The following is an 18,256-nucleotide window of genomic DNA, read 5'->3' as shown; positions in this document are numbered from 1 at the left end:
CCTGGTGATGGGTATTAAAGAGGACACGTTCTGCATGGAGCACTGGGTGTTATGCACAAACAATGAATCATGGAACACTACATCAAAAACTAATGATGTAATGTATGGTGATTAACATAACATAATTTTAAAAAAAGCACATTAAAGCTGGAAGAGGGGTGCACAGAAGAACTAAAAGGAGTCTGAGAGTATCTGTGTGAACAGTGGCAATGTCTACTATCAAGATAGGTGGGAAACAACTTGAAAAAACATTTCCCATGTAATTACCCCCAAAAAACATGGGTTGAGCGAGGTATAAGTTAGAAAGAGCAAAACCACATTGCTTCTTGCAGAAAGGTATCTAATACAGAGATTTAGGTCTTTACACCACCACTGGAAGACCTGGAAGAGCAGTTGTAGGGTGGGCTTCCAGGAAGAGTTCCCAGTAGGAAGGCCCCACAGGGAAGAGCTTCTAGCTCAACCAGTCAAAAAGCTGAGAAATGAAAACTACAATTGCAGTTGTTGTGCCACGAACACCTCAGCTGCCATCTAGGGAAGTGCTGAGGCAGCTGTCAGTTCCGGAGCTGCCCTGCACCTGCTAGGTCCACCCCAGCAAAATATGAGTAAATGAATAAATGAATGAATCCAGGGTGGCTCAGTCGTTAAGCATCTGCCTTCAGCTCAGGTCATGATCCCAGGATCCTGGGATCGAGCCCCGCATCGGGCTCCCTGCTCAGTGGGAAGCCTGCTTGTCCCTCTCCCACTTCCCCTGCTGGTGTTCCCTCTCTCATTGTGTCTCTGTCAAATAAATAAATAAAATCTTAAAAAAAATTAAAAAATGAATTAATCGATTGATGAAAGTGTTTTGAGGTTTTTTTAATCACCAAAACAGAGTATCTTGTAAGATTTGTATGTTTAAATAGGATCAAATCCTGGGAAAATCATCTAATGCTAAATAGAGAAAAATATTTTGCTCTGTGTGGAAAATAAGCAGCTTTGTTTTATAGCAATCTCCTGGTTTGGTTTGGTTTGACTTCACCAGTTTCTCCCAATCCCCAACCCCCACCCCTGGCAATCACCAATTTGTTCTCTGACTCTTTGAACTTGGTTTAAAAAATTTTTTAATTCCACATGTAAGAGAGACCATATGGATGTCTGACTTATTTCACTTAACATAATGCCCTCAAGGTCCATCCATATTGTCACAGATGGGAAGATTTCCTTCTTTTTTATAGCTGAATGATATTAGTGTGTGTGTGTGTGTACCACAATTTCCTGATCCATTCATCCATCAATGGACACTTAGGGTTTTTTTCCATATCTCGGCTATTGTAAATAATATTGCAACAAACATAAGACAATGAATATCTTTCCGAGTTAGTGTTATTTTCTTTTTTTTTTTTTAAGATTTTATTTATTTGACAGAATGAGAGAGCACAAGCAGGGGGAGGGGGAGTAGCAGGCTCCCTGCTGAGCAGGGAGTCCAATATGGGGCTGGATCCCAGGACCCTGGGATCACAACCTGAGCCAAAGGCAGGTGCTTAACCAACTGAGCCACCCAGGTGCCCATAATATTATGTTCTTTGATAAACACCCAGAAGTTGAATGCTGGATCATATGGCAGTCCTATTTTTAATTTTTTGAGGAACCTCTACATCGTTTTCCATAGTGGCAGCACCAATTTACCTTCCCACAAACAGTGCATGAGGCTTCCCTTTTCTCCACATCCTCACCAACACTTGTTATTTCTTGTCTTTTTGATAATGGCCATTCTAACAGATGTGAGGTGATATCTTACTGTGGTTTTGATTTACATTACCCTGATGATTAATAATGTTGAGCATCTTTTCATGTTGCTCAACCAATTGGTCATCTGTATGTCTTCTTTGGAAAAATGTCTATTCAGATCTTCTGCCACTTTTTAATTGGACTGTGTTTTTGATGGTAAGTTGTAGGAGTTCTTTATATATCTTGGATATTAGCACCTTATCAGATATTTGTAAATATTTTCTCCCATTCACTGGGTTGCTTTTTCATTTTGTTGATGGTTTCCTTCACTGTGCAAAACCTTTTTAGTTGGATGTAGTCACCCTTATTTTTCATTTTGTTGCTTTTGTTTTTGGTGTCAGATTCTCAAAATCATTGCCAAGACCAATGTCAAAGAGAGCTTGTTGCCTACCTATGTTTTCTTCTAGATTTATGGTATCTGCTCCTTTGATTTTTCAGTGCTCTAAGACTATAATTCTGAATGTATCATGGAATCCACCTTGGAGAATGTGCATGCCTTTCATTGTCTTCATCATTGCAGTTGGATAGCTTTTCTCAACTATGTTTCTCAAACTTCTGAGTTCATGATGATGTTCCTGGGAGCTTGTTTAAAAGTGTAGTAGCAATTGCTTCAATCTTTACATATGAAAACCAATTAAAAAAATCCATTTCTTTGCATTTAAAACTTTACAGTTTAAAAGCTTCCAAATATATAGATAATGAGCATGATAGCAATCAGTGATGATCAGACGAGAAAGTTTATTATTCAGCTAAACACTGTTTGCCACCAGAAAAGGTTTGAATGCTAAGGATTTTCATTGGTTCCACTACCAGGATCTCCACATGCTCCAAGGTCTCCTCAGTTCATCATTATGTATCAAATGAGCAGGCTCTAAAATATCCATCTAAAAGATTACTTTCATGAGAAGTTACTGGAAGTGAAAAGATTTTTAGAATTCTAGGAATATTATTTTAAGAAAAATCTTTTTCCAGATTGGATTTAAATGACATCATCTTCTAAAATACTTTCTAAAATTTTGTTCTCATTGAGACATTCTTTATATAACATTATTTCCAATTTTCTTCTTCCTACATTAAACAAACTGATCCCAAATTGACTACAGTTATATTTGCTGCTACAAATAGGTCTAAAAAATACATTTCTTATTAGATTTTACTTCATTATGAGAAATTCATTTATGAATTTGCATTTTTATTAAAATTATACATTCACACAATAGAAATTTAAAAACAAAAAATGCCCAGAAAAAAAATAAATCACCCAAATCTCATTATCCATAAATAACCACAAATAACATTTCAGTGAATGTCTTCCAAAAGAGAAGGATATAATTTTACATAAATGGAATCATGCTGAGAGCATTTTTCACTTGTTTTTTCCACTCAACACTATGTCACAAACATCTCTCCATGTCAATAAATATTGAGCTACATCAAGTTTAATGGCTTCAGAATTTTATTGCATTTATGTGCAATCACTTACTTAATCAATCTCCTATTGATAGATGTCTGGGATGTTTCCAATTTTTGTACATTAAAAACAGATTTATAAGAAACGTTCATATGCCTACATCTTTTCATTCTTATGTGACATCTCCTTAGAGCAAATGCCTAGAAGTGGGAGTGCTGGGTCAGAGTCTGATATTTTATGAGTTGTTAAATAGTGTTCCAGAATGGACCGTGGATTTACAGCATCCTTCCTCCCATTCAGTGCACAACCCTAAAAGTAACTTTAAAAAAATAATTTCATTCCTTGAGGAATCTAGAGACATTTTTCTTTATTTTCCCAGATGCATTTCTCTTTATTAAAAAAAAGCACAGGAGGCTCCAAGAACTGAAATAAATAATTCCCACAAAACTTGTTCTCAAGTTTTAATTCTATGAGAGTTGTAAGATAATGTATTTAGGTCTCAAGAAAAGTAAAAGTTGTTTTTCTCACTGGCATTTAAAACTGTTGTTACATAGAAAAGATTTAAAGTGTATTCATTCTGAAAATATCCATTTTTCTGCTATTAAAGAAACTGAAAAATGGATATAAAATACAGCAATAGTAATTTTAGAAAAATGTATAAATCACCAGATATTACTATTCAGGACAAAAGCTGCTTTATTAAAGCAAAGAATAGGGAAGAAATTTCCATTTTTAGTGACAAAATTGAAAGTGATTCTGTCATCCCATTTAAGTTTAATTGAGATAGGAATTTTGCTGTATTTAAACAAAGACCCTGAAACTTAATAATTCATATAAATTACAGGGCGCCTGGGTGGCTCAGTCGTTAAGCATCTGCCTTTGGCTCAGGTCATGATCCCAGGGTCCTGGGATCGAGTCCCACATCGGGCTCCCTGCTCTGCGGGAAGCCTGCTTGTCCCTCTCCCACTCCCCCTGCTTGTGTTCCTGCTCTCGCTGTCTCTCTCTGTCAAATAAATAAATAAAATCTTTAAAAAAATAAAATAAAATAAAATAATTCATACAAATTAGAAAGCATAAGCCCAGAGGGTTTGGAATGGGGAAGATCCTATTTATGGGAAGAGTAAATAAGAAAGCTTTATTTGCCCTCTAGATATGAAAGATAGATTTATCTTCTACTTATAAGACTGACTTAGAGATAAAATTAATGATTGCTCCTCACTGCTGGACTTCTATTAGTGTCACCCAGATCTGATATCTGGTGTATCTGGGGATCCATATTCTCTAGGAAAATGGTTCACAGCCAATGTTGGTGAGGTTTGCAATGTCTCCATTTCTTCCGAAGGCCAAGAGTGAACATGCACACTAATTGACTCTGTGAGGTTTACAGGAAATGGCGCTTTGGGAGAATAATTCTACAAACAGACATCAAAACCATTAATTTATTTTCTTTTACTATAAAAAATTCATAAGCATTCTCTCTCTTCCTTTGCCCTGTTACACATAGCATGTCATATTTTTACTCTTTATTTTCCTGCTTAAATTAAATTTCTATTATTCATTTCAATATATATTTATTAGAATACCTACTATAGGCCAGAAATAATTTCAACCACTGAGGATGTAGCAGTCAATATAACACATTCTCTTTCCTAAAGAAGCTTAAATTCTATTGGAGAGGCAGACAATCATCAAATAAACGTGGTGATGTCAGTTTCTCATGGAAAAATAAAGAGGGACAGAGGATAACAAGGAGGGGTGACAGGGAGTGCTACATCAGATACCATGGTCAAGGGGAGCCTCCCTGAAGAGGTGATATTTGAGCAGAGGCCAGGAAATGAGGAGCAAATCATACAGCTATATGGAGGAAGAGAGTGACGTTCCAGGGAAAGTGGACAGGAGGTAAGATGAGAAGCTGTAGGTGAGTTAAAAGAATTATTCTGACTGCTATGTAGAGGAACGATTTACTGACCTGAAGAAGACTGTTGGATGAGCAGGACTGGAAGAAGAAATCAAGAAATCGAGGGCTTGGGGTTAAATATGTTGAATTTGAGACATCCAGGTGGAGATGTCAAGTAGGCAGTTTGATATACACTTAGGAAGTATATCTATCATACATGGAGATGTCCAGATGAGACATCTAAAGAAGTGTATCATAAAATGAGTCATTATGCCTCAGGACTGGCTGAATCCTTTTATTACCCCAAATACCCATCAGATGCTTAAATCTCCTCTATAATATTCCTGCCCATTGATTATATAGCCTAATTCAAACCCTTCCTGTAATGGGTAATTCATTAACCCCACCATCATGAAGCAGTCCCCTCCATGCCAAGACAATTTTTTTTTTCAATACGTGCCCTCTTTAATACCCATCACCAGGAAGACAATTTTGACCAGTAGAAAATTCTTCTTGATAATAAAAATTAGTCTGTAAATTCTACCCACCAGTCCTATCTCCATCCCTTAGAAGCCTATAAAAGGTGTCTAGGCAAACTAGCATCTGACCAAAGATAAGAAAAGACATTTCAACTTTTTGTGAGAAAAAACTATTCAAGTTTTAAATCTACCCTCAATATAGATTTGGCATCTCATAAAGCAATGATGTTTACAGAGTTCGGTAATTTAGGGAGAGGTTGGACATAGATTCAGAAGATTCGTGCGTCAGCTAGATTTCTGAGATCCCTTCTGAGGTGGAGGTCCTAAATCGGATAGAGTAAATTATTTATAGAATGTTAAGAAAATATATCATAAGCTATATTTAACATTACTTTGGGTGGATGGATCACTCTATCTGGAAGTGTGGTATGCTTACTTGACAAAGCGCAAATCCATATGTTGAACTCTATTTTTATCATTGACAAATTTTGAAGTCAGAAATAATAGCAACAGCCTGGTCCCCTCCAGAGACATAATCTCTTTACGAGCTGTGTTCCAGCAGTAGACATCTGGAGGGAGGAATTAATTCTCCAGCTTGGCTCCTATTTCAAAGTGGTCATTCCTACAGGAAGGGGGAGGAGAGGATTCTGCCTCCTACTGAGGCAACATAGGGCCTTAAAGGGTTAACCTAAATCAAAAGTAAACACACTTCCAATTGGACAAGTGTAAAAAATTATATAGCAAGCTCAATCTTGCACATTTGCACTAAACTATTTCAGCTTTATCTCTAAGTTTAAACTTCAAGTGGTTTATGGTTCATGCCAAAATAATCCATTCGTTCTTTCACAAATTTAACAGAATCAAAGGGAATACAATTTATGTACGCCTCCAGAGTTTTAGAAGTTTGCCAAATTCAGAAAAATAGAATTCTAGTTCAAAAGTACAGAGGTAATGGGCCTCAAATAAGTGCTTCAACCTGCTTGTTTTCAGTGGACTATGAAGTGCCTACATTCATTTATTCATCCAGCAAACACTTCCAGAGTTTACTATGGGGTGTTATAGGGCCAGGCACTGAGAAATTCATTTTCTACCTCATCAAAGGAAAAAATAGGCTGCAGAACAGAATGATGGTGTCAAAAAAAAAAAAAGAAAAGAAAATGAAGAAACTGGTGGCCGAGTAATTATTGATATCAACTCAGAACCATAAAAGGGTCATATGCAAGACGATCCAGCCGTGGGAACAGAATACACTATTAGGAGATAATTTTTCCACTATTACAGATGAAATGTAAGCAAACTTGCTCCAGTGTTTTATGTTCTGAAATATGCTGACATTTCTTTTTTCTAATGTTACATTTTATGCAACACTCACATGGCACCAGGGGAACTGGTTATTTTAAAATGTAAATAGGTATTTATACACTTGCAGCCCTACATCTTATTCTGGACTCATAAAAGGCTCAGTCTGAAAAGTACTTAGCCAGGTGATAAAATAATTTCAATTTTTATCTGCACATAATTTCTTCCTCTTTAAATACAGGTTTTAAACCAAAGTGGGAATGGGAGAGAAGATTGATGGGAATCATAAGGTGATGTTGCTTCACAGTTTGGAAAGCACAGCAGCTGTTGCAGCAAATTCCAACCCCCTCCCCACCCCTTGTACCACCCTAAATCTACAAGTCCTGGCAAGGCTTCAGACTGAGTCACAATCCCTTTGGCGAATCAGAAGGTCATGTGGCCCCAATAACCGCATAATTGCCCTGTATGGAGATACTTGGGCTTTTTGAACTACCAGTATCAGAAATAGCTATAGTTTTTTAAATTTCATTTTTCTCCACAGGGAAAAGAGAACCAATCAAAGACAACAGAAAGAATTTAAAGGAGGGTTTTGTTTATCCTGGGACTTCAAAAGAGAAACCTGAAGAAAACATTTCAAAGGCATCCTTGCCAGGAAGTCAACCTTAGTCCAGAAGGCTGAGGGAAGAGGGCCTCTGTGTTGGTCCTTATCAAAATATACTATCCTTGTTGACAAAATCCCCATGAGGCCATAGCTTGAATTATGTCCTCACTGGACCCCTACACACCCAACCAAAAAAGGGAAGAGGAAGGAACATTAATAATGGCTCTCTGGATTTGGGATTTCATCTCTTTTTTTTGTTTAAGCCCCAGAACACTTTATCAAAAGAAATCATGCCAGGAAGTTCAAATTGTAAAACAAATAAAAGGACATATGTAGAGGTCCTTTCCACCTCGAAGATGGTAGTGAGAGGGAGGGCCTAGGTAGCTGACTTTGTACTTGTTCCCACCCTCTGAGTTGTCTCTTAAAAATAATCATCCTCCAAGGAAGCCAAGGGGACAGGACTCAGGCCCCAACGCAAACTCAAACACAGCAACTCTGCCTTTGTCTGCTTTATGTATTTACATTTTGAATTAAGACAGCATTTGTTATATACAACTAACTGATGAATCACTGAACTCTGCCTCTGAAACTAATAATATGCTGTATGTTAATTATTTTAAATAAAATTTTTACAATTTTTAAAAATATAATCATCCTCATTATTTTAATTTAGGTCAGATAGGCAAGGTTTCCCCCATTTTGCTACATGTGATGTCAAACCTAATCACAATGTCCAGGTTAGTTCTGATTTTAGCCCAGAGCATGACAGATTTGTTCTCTGGTGCAGCAAATAAAAGTGGGACAAAATTACAGTTAGATTTCTTGACTGAAAACTATATGAACACATTGTGCTTTAAGTGACAAAAAAAAAAAAAAAGGTGGAAGAAAGGGTTCTTTCCCACTAAACTAGCATAGTAAGTTGATTCTGGAGACATTAAGTTCATGACTTCTGGAATCCTAATGCCTTGGTTGGAATCCAGCCTCTCTACTTGCTATCTGTATAAAATTGTTAACCCTTTCACAGACCATTATAGCCATCTAGAAAACGTGGATGGTAACAGTGCTCACCTCACAGAGCTATTATGAGCGTTAAATGAGTAAGTGCTCAACAAATTGCAGTTACTACTATGAACAAATGGTCATGTCGCACTCTGCCCCAGGGGTATGGCACCAGTTTAAGTGGTGATTCAGCTCTAGCACAACTGGTATGGAGAGGGCTCTGACGAATAAGAGACAACTTTGGCACAGAAACTGCAAGAACCAAAACTCTGACAGCCTCCTGGCCTCCCACCCACATCAGACCCTCTGCTTCCCACCGCAGCAGGAGGCAGTGCTTGATGGTGGGGATTCTAGTGGTAGTGAAGAACTCCTTCACACAGCTTTGAGGGCACGAGACGCCTCTTGACGCAGGCAAGGCAAGGTGTCTGAGACAGTCAAGAGTTCCGTATGTTGAAAGAACAGCAAGATGGCCAGTGTGGCTACAGTGAACAAAGAAAGATGGAAGGAGGCGAAGCAAGAGAGTCAACAGGACCAGATCATAGGGTCTTATAGACTCCTCTACAAATTTTGGCTTTTTTTCTGAATGAGATCAAAAGCCACTGCAGGAATCTGAGAAGCGCAAAATCATTAGCTTGGTTGAAGTAAAGGTCTCAGATAAGACGAAGCCAATTGGGCCATCAGTGCTATGGACCAGGTATCCATACAAGGCCAAATGAAATAGATATGCTTTGATCTTGTTAGTCAAGCGAACTGCGAACAGGTTACTCATTGTAATCTCAAGGTAGATTTTACAGGTATTTTATAGTACTCAAACTGATGGTAGGAATCATTAGAAGTATCTAGATAATTGTCACACTTCCTTTAGATGCTATGTTGCTATAATCTTATTTACTGAGTTATTGAGTTGTGAAATACAGGTTAAGCATAATAACCACAAAGTCTAGTTCAAATCTGAAGCAACTAGCAGTTGGTGTTATATCATCTGTGGGACACTGAAAGTGCTAATCCACAATGGAATAGTCCACATTTTATGAAATCAGAAACAAGGAAAAACTCAAATACGTTAGGAAACATTCAGTGACAACCACTCCCAAAACAGAGATTACGTATATGTACCTCAAATTTATAATAGGCTCAAGCCCTCTGAAAGACAGGGTGCCTCACCACAGTAAATATCTGCTGAATAAGTTTTATTTTCATTTTAATGTAACGTGTCAGCATTTCCTATTCTCTGGATCTCAAGCCAATCCCATCAATCATCTTTAAGGCTAGCTCTGTCATAAACACCCCAGTGAGCTAAGGTAATATTTTCCAAGAACAGGCAGTTACATGCCCCTTTACTCTCTTTGTTGTAGGAATCTGTTCCAATATCTGGTCACTCCACCCAAGAGATGACCTACAGAGTAAATGCTCAGTTGAGGATTAATATATCTGGAATATTCACAACACCTCATGTGTTAAAACATCAAGTGAAACATCTATAAAAGTGCTTATTTCGATTAGAACATTGTTATTTCTTCATAGTAGTTTCTAACCAATAACAATAGGAGTCATGGAATTAGGCTTTTTCAAAACTGAGCCTTCAAGGTTATCTGACCTGCTGCCTTCCTGGATAAGGAAATCAAAGTCCAAAGAGGTTGGGGAATTTCTCCTGGGTTACCAAGCAAGTGAGTTGAAAACTACAACTATAATTCATATTCCATGACTTTTAGCTCAGGGTCTCTTCCACCTCATATGCTTCCTCCCAAGCTGTGTGAATCAGTTAAGGTTCTATGGTAGCAAACAACAGAAACAATCTTGGCAGAAATAAGTACAAAGGGAAAGATTAGTTGAAGGGATACAGGGGGCCTACAAATTGGAAGGAAGAGATGAAAAACCAGTCTTGAAATAGAACCAGGTGACTCTTGGCAGCAGGAACTGCTGTCAACCTTGCCCAGATGGTACCATTGCCATTCAGAAGCTCCAATACTTTATTTCAACTTTGTATAATTGAATGATTATGCAAAGCTGCATGAGACTCTAATAATATCATGTGCCTACCCCTTGGTGGTTCTTGAGTAATAAGAAAAAAGGTCTGATAGAAGGAACCTACAGGAATCATGTTATAGTCCATAGTGGCAGAACAAATACCTGGGTTTACCACCATACTGAGACAGTACATGATAGAAAGTATTAAGTCCCCTAAATACAATAATAGTGTAAGTAGGAAGGGCTATTGGTGCCGAATGGTCAACAACTGATAAATATCTACTACAAAGTGAAATACATACATGACAGCTTGCACAACCTAAAAAATTTGATAGTTAAGCACAATGTTCTTCTAAGTTGATAAAATTATATATCAATTCTATGAGTGAGATGAATAGTCCAGGAGTGATTTATTGGCTGATACTATGCTGAATTAGAAATATGGTTAAAACACTTAAATTGCTTAATTTTCATAACTCTAGGGCATAAATGGAAGAAATATTGGTAAATTTATAGCCTCTGTTAACTATTTCAACTACTTAAGAGAATTTAGTCACTGCTAACATCTCAAAACAGTAACTGTTTCGAAGATTTACTGATAAAATTAGTAATAGATGGTTACCTAGAAGTGAGTAGATGTGGAATTATAATGGTCTGTGGAGGGAGTTAATTCATAAAACAAGTGGACTTGTTCTTAGCTGTCAAGATACCTGTTTGATTGCTAAAACTTCCATTAATGTTACTATGATTCAATTCAGTAAATTTTTATTGAGTCCTTACTTTTTGGCAGACATTAATACAACTTGGAATAAAGCCTGATCCTTGCCCTCAAAAATATTATACATTTGTGGTAAAGGCAAAAAAAGAATAAATGATAGAAATGTATTTCACCACTTTCATGGGTAAGTGGGAAAGTTCCAGGTTTTATCTATAGCAACCACTGCCCCTTTGGGGGCAAATGTTCACAGTTCCTACTGCAGCACTTCCAAAGGTCCTGAGATTTTGAGATGGTGGTTGGCTAACTTGGATCAATTGACTGGGTATTGAGCAAAGTCTTATGCAGATGGATATCACTCAGGCAGATGATCAATAAGTGATTTGCTGGTTCTGACTATTTGAAGGGAGAGTCTCTTCCTTATTCCTAGTGTTTCCTTTAATGTCGAGAGAAGCACAATTGATATAACTCTGGGAGAATAAAGTGGGCATGCTCATATCATCTTTCTTTTCCCTCTTGGGAGCAAACTTGCTTACCAGGATGAGTAATGGTAGTTGCCGAAAACCTCATGGGACATCCCACTATCTCCCAGAGGGAGAGCCTGCCTTCGTCGAGCATTGCCTATGGGGAAAGGAGGTACATCTATCTCATCTGGGGTTCTGTAACCCATAATCTGTATCTCCAAACTAGGATTTATCAATAAGAAGGGTGATACTGTGGCCCTTGCTTGCTACTTCCTGGTTTTCCTTCTGCATTTGTTCAGGCATATCCCACAACTCCAGATCCCATCTGTCTCTGCCTCCCACCAGGTTATATTCCCTCATCTCCACCTCTTCTCCACATTAACAGACCCCAGTACTAATGAGGAAAACCGTTAAGGTGATATGCAATCCACACTGGAATGAACCATCTAAGGCTGCTAACTCAGCTCTCACATGATTCCCTGGTAGTGGTGCCAAACAGCACTCACTCTAGTAGATGGTCAAGTGTGGGCAAGCTTTCTCTGGAGGCTAACTCCAGACTTGTGTGTGTGAACTCTCCAGACCTGGTCCCTCAGCCTAGATCCCACTATCTCTGTTTCCCACTAGGCTATGCCTCTCCATCTTCCCTCTGTCCCCGACACTCCAGCTCAGGGAATCCTGGTTATTAGTGAGCTCTTCCCTAACGCATCACTTCCATCAAATCTCTCATCTCTACATGGGTACTTCTTATTCCCACAATGCCCAGGCTTTGGAACTCAAAGGTCAACAATCAACTTCTTTTTTGTCTCTGTAGGTCCACTCTATCACCCCTTTCAGACATAAACTGTTTAGCTGGACAAGGGGGGTGGGGCAGAGAATAAATATGGGAAACAAAAAGCTGATTTGAAAATATTGTTCTACTCCACAGGTAACTAAGCAATTACAACATGGTGTCAAAACAAGAGTAGTAAGCACAGAGCACCACACTGATGCAAATGAAGGCCAGATAATTCAGCACAAGGGCATCAAGAAAGGCTTCGGAGAAGACAGCACTCCTGGTCAGGCTTGAAATTGTCAGAAAAAAAATGAGTTCTTACAAAGATCTATGCTTTTGTGTGTTTGTGTTGTGGGATTTTAAAAATTTGCTTGTTTACTTTTACTTTTTTTTTTTTTTTTTTTAAGAGAGAGGGGGAGGATGGGACAGAGGGAGAAAAAGAATCTTAAGCAGGCTCCACACCAGCACAGAGACCGATGTCAGGCTCAATCTCACAATCCTGAGATCATGACCTGGACTGAAATCAAGAGTCAGACGCTTAACCAACTGAGCCACCCGGTGCCCCTTGTTTACTTTTGACTTAGGAAAATTCAAACGGAAGTAGAAAAATAGTACAATAGCCCATTATCAAGAGCATTAACTACCAACTCATGGCCAGTCCTATTTCATTTAAACCATCTCCCCTTGGCCAAATTATTTTGAAGCAAATTACAAACGGTGAAGATTTCTAAAATATTATTTCCATGCCATCACCGCACATAAAAAACCATTGATAATTTTTAACATTGTTAATAACCAATCAACATTCAGATTTCACCAACTGTATCCCTTAAAAACAAAAAAACAAAACAGTTGCTATTCAAATTGGACTTCAAACAAGGAGATTCATACATTGTTTTTGTTTGATATTTATTGTCTCCTTTCATCTATAGTTTCCCCCTTTTTTCCCTTGCAATTCATGTGTCAAAGAAACCAGATTGTTTGTCCTGTAGAGTTTCTCACATTCTGAATTTTGACGAATAAATCCCCATGATGTCTTTTTATATATTCCGTTTTCCCTTCTATTCATTATAAATTAGTTAGACCTAAAGTTGATTTGATAAAATCTTGATTTTTTGACAAAAATATTGTATAGGTGGTATTGTAGACTTCCAATAGGAGTCACCTAATTTTTTATTGCCTCTCTGAGATTAGCAACCATTAAAGATGATTGCTCACATTATTTCATTAAGGGTTCATATTTGCCTTCTAGAAGTTTATAACAAAACCCACAAAGAGAACTCATGCTTCTCAGTGATTGGGGGACTGGAGGAATAGTATTTATTACCCTACATTCTCTAGCACTCAGGCTAGAGTCAAGGGAGTGAGGAAGAGACCACACAAGCTTCACCAGCTGGTTTGAAACCAGGCTTTCCGATGTTTCAGGGTACACTAAAAAATCTCATATAACAGCAGGATTGGGACACCCAAAGATCAATGCCCAAATTGAAAATAGAGGGATTTAAATGCAGGTTCCTGAGCAGTTCTACCATGAACCTGAGTTTTCTAGAATCCTGATATCATTTCCTTTGTGTTCCCTATTCAATCACATTTCCTTAGTTTCACTGTAAGAATAATTCATTCCATTTCTATCAATTCTCATTTTCTTCCTTATATCGCACAGATTCCCCTTCCCTGGTTGACATTCTCCTTGTCATACATAAAAAAAAAAAAATCAGTTAGATTCATGTATACACAGTCCTGTCAAGAAAAAAAAAAAATCACTAAACATGAAAAGCAAAGACCATACTATGAAACAAAAGAAGCCTCTATTTTCCTACCCAGGACATCTGCAAGTAGTTAAGGTGTTATAATAATTCTTTTTCTTTGTGCATCAACTGCTAAGCCACCTGTTAACTTTTCAATACTACTCACTTCACAATGCAGGCTGAGCATTTACACTAAATGAAGAATTGCTCCCAAGACAAGCTCTTTTTAAAATAAGGCTTTGGCTGGATTCATTTCTTATCTAACAAGCAGTAATGAAAAGCAACATTTTTATCTCATTTGTTTCCTAGGTCCTACAAAAAGAAAAGATTTCTTATTTTCTATATACCATATTGAAGGCAAAAATTCAAATGAGATAATCACAATTCTTTAATTGCCCCAGGAATATTAGGATTAGTATTGGGGGAGGGGGGGCAATTGTGAAAGACAGATTTGACCATCATAAATATGAACACCATATGACGTGCTTAAATTCATAGCTTGGCAGTAAACTTACAATGTGTCACACTTCAAAGAAGCCTAGATATGTTTTCAAGTGCAATCTTTTTTTAAAGTTTTAATTTAAATTCCAGTTGGTTGCCATGCAGTGTCAAGTGCAATCTTTAACACTTTCTGTTCTATCTCAAATTTTGTCACTGTTTCTGAATATGCTTATTTAAGAATGAAAGTCATTACAGCCTTTCATTTCAGAAATGGGCACAGAAAATAGTGCCATACATGATCACTAACTACTGCCTATTCAAGATGATTTAAGACAACTTCTAAGGCCACAAAAAATAAGAAATGAGGGAAAAAAGAGAAAGCAATGAAAATGTAAAACAGAGGTGGGAATGAAGCTAGTCCACAAAAGGTACACCTACTTCCCAGGAGGCTACCGCCTGTGTGTGAAGATTTTTCTAAGATTCAAAGACATTACTGAATAAAGTAAGGTGGGATTAAATTCATGTGGATGTTTCTACTGAGGCCTTCACCCTGTCATAACTTTCTCCTACCCTTTCATCTGTTCTATGACTTTAAAACTTTTAGGTTAAAAACAAATGTCATTAAAAGCAGCACAAAACAGCCATAATTTTATCAATTTCAGGTCATCAATGCCTCCAGATTTCTTTAGAAATAATCTACTAATCCTATAGCAAGTACAACTACCAAAGATCATAGCAGGTCCTTTGAACCTTTCTTAGCCCTTTGAAGAGTTTCTAAAAATCAGAGTGGGTTATTTCAATCATTTTTTCCTCAGTTCAGCATGGAAAATTCTCTGCATCACATTCTGATGCCATCAGTCTTGGAAAGTGTATGACCTAAGAGTGCCCTCAGCAGCTGAAAAGTCATCCATCCATTCTTTTTTTATTTATTCATAAATTTTTCGATTTAACAGATACGTATTGAGTATATCTATGCTCTAGAAGTGGCAATGGGTACCACGAGGAAGGACGGGCCAAGACATGTTCTGTCTTTAAGGAGTGAGGCAAATTGAAAACCTAATTTCAACTCTCTTTCCTCCCTCAAGCTTGGTGTTGCCCTTTGACACAGTCCATACCAGTGAGATTTAAACAACAACAACAACAAACTCTGCTCAGATTTCTGGAAAAGCTTTCTTGATGAAATGAAAGACTTAATTAAAGCAGAGATTTGGCTCTGCAAAGAGTGAGCTGCTGAACCAATGCCAACAGCTGGGTTCTTTCATCTTAACATTTTGCAGATAAGAAAAACAACCTCTGTTTAAGCACCTTGAGTCAAATTTTCATTCCTTGCAGCTGAAAGCATTCCTAACTAAATCAATGAATTCATGGTCAATTTGAAAATTAGACACGGTTAACCATAAAAGACAAAAAGAAGAAAATGCTATTATACAGGCTTCAACAAAATATTATCAGCTTTGAGGAATAAAAATCATTTTTATCTAGGAATAATTAAGGAAGAAGTGATAGATGGAAGAAGTGATAGATGGAAGAAGTGATAGATGGAAGAAAAAATGGGGAGAAAGGGGGGAAAAGGTGAAGATTTTTGCTGTTGCATATATTTATTTGTCCCAGCAAAACTGCTTTAGAAATTATTTGAGGCAAGGCCTTCTTATCAAAGCTCAGAAAACAGAATTGTCATCCTGCAGGACCACATAATGTGGCCCTGGGGTAAGGATATTAGGGAGATAGAACAATGAGGAACAAATATTTGTGGACAGAGTTGGGGTGGCTGCACTGTGAATCATAATTTGGGGGAGAAGAGAATTTTTGGAAGTTTTGATAAATGTTGAATAATGAGATTACTCCTTTATTTCTTTCCTTTCTTTTTTAGACACTTCAGTAATGATTTGTATTATTTCTTAGGATTTTTGAAGTAGATATATGTTCCATTGAATAAAATACTATACAAAGCAGAAACTTCAGGCAATTTAAGAAGGGCAAGAATATTCAAGTTTCACATGCATTATTGTTTTTCATCATTACAACTACTCTAGGAAAAAGCTATTATTTTTTTTAAACATGAGGAACTGAGGCTCAAGAGAATAATGTATTTGCCCCAGCTTTTACTTTTAGAGAGTTGTACGGTGAAAACTGAATAAACTTTGCCCATTTCCAAAGTCTTTTCTCTTTCTACTATACTCTGTGGCCTGAAAAAAGAGAAGTGGAGAAAAATAGGAAAGAGATACAAACAGGGCTGAGAAAAAAAAAAGCCTTAGGAATTTTCCTGAAATTTCATAATGTGTAACTACAAGCCACAAGAAATTTTTGTTGCTCTGTGTAGTGTAAGGCAAAAAACAAACAAACAAGCCACACAGCTTTTTTTGTTAGGTGAAAGGTAACTATACTTCTAACTATCTGGGTGACCTTGGAGAATAAACTTAACATCTCTGAGTCTCAGTTTTCTCATCTGTAAGATGAGTTCCTATGAAGATTCAATGAGAGAATGCTTATCAAGTATATAGCTACAGTGTCTGTCATGTTTTAAGTTTCAAAACTGTTAGCTATTGCTATCATCATGATGACTCTAATTTTTTCTCTTTCCTTGCCCCAATCAATGCTCGACTATGAGTGAGAATTTGTTTCATTCCTCTTCTGTTTTTTTTTTAAAGATTTTATTTATTTGTCAGATTGAGAGAGAGAAAAAAAAAACACATGAGTAGGGGGAGCGGTAGGCAGAGGGAGAAGCAGGCTCCCTGCTAAGCAAGGAGCCCAATGCGGGACTCGATCCCAGGACCCTGGGATCATGACCTGAGCCAAAAGCAGACGCTTAACTGACTGAGCCACCCAGGTGCCCCTCCTTTTCTGTTCTTTAAGATTTGTTTCCAAGACGTCCAAAAAAAAAGAAACAAGAGGTGCCTACAGGCAATGGAAAGAGGTCTTCAGAAGGAAAGTCTGCAACATGAATGATCTTGGACCATCACCAAGATCAGCAGGACTTTACTCCATAGCCCATAAATAACATTCACACCACCCCTACGTGGGGTGAGGCTTCAGGAGTGCCAAGCAGCCAGTCTTCTGTGGTGGGAAGGGAAGTCTTCATGCAGGGAGACTTAAAGCAACACCAGAAGGTGACAAAGGAAAGGGTCTCCCACTCTCTAAGAAAGATGAAATCAGATCATTTACTCCTTTACTTGATGTTTAAAACACTCAATTTTTTAAAAAGCATATGGACTTGCCATGATTTTTTTTTTTTTTTGCCTGCTGCTACACCTGAAACATTTCCCTAAAAATGTCTAAGCTGGATTTTCTAAGAAGGTCTAAAGATACTTTTTTCCTTAAAATTGCCTAAACTTGCAACAGTTGTAAATAAACCTTTTTTTGGAATCCTAGGAATTCTTACAACATGAATATAGCTGTAGTTAATGGTTTATAGACTGTTGAATAACTAGACCAAAAAGGCCCACTTAAGCAAGCACTGGGCCCAGGAGGGGGAACTGTTGAAGGCACATGCACGGCTTCATCTATCCAGGCTGGGAAAAGGGCCCGAATAAAGTAACTGGAGCCTGAGAGGAAATCCTCAGTGAGTGAAATAGGAGATACAAAGACTCCTGAGAAGAAGATCAGGCTGTTTGACTGAGTGCTTCTGGGCTCCAAGTAAGACTGTGGGGAGCAGGGTGCCTGGGTGGGTCAGTTGGTTAAGTGACTGCCTTCGGCTC

The sequence above is a fragment of the Leptonychotes weddellii genome, chromosome 5, assembly GCF_054177405.1.
Source record: "Leptonychotes weddellii isolate Sample4059 chromosome 5, ASM5417740v2, whole genome shotgun sequence".
Lineage (NCBI taxonomy): Eukaryota > Metazoa > Chordata > Mammalia > Carnivora > Phocidae > Leptonychotes > Leptonychotes weddellii.
Note: the sequence above shows the minus strand (reverse complement) of the source record.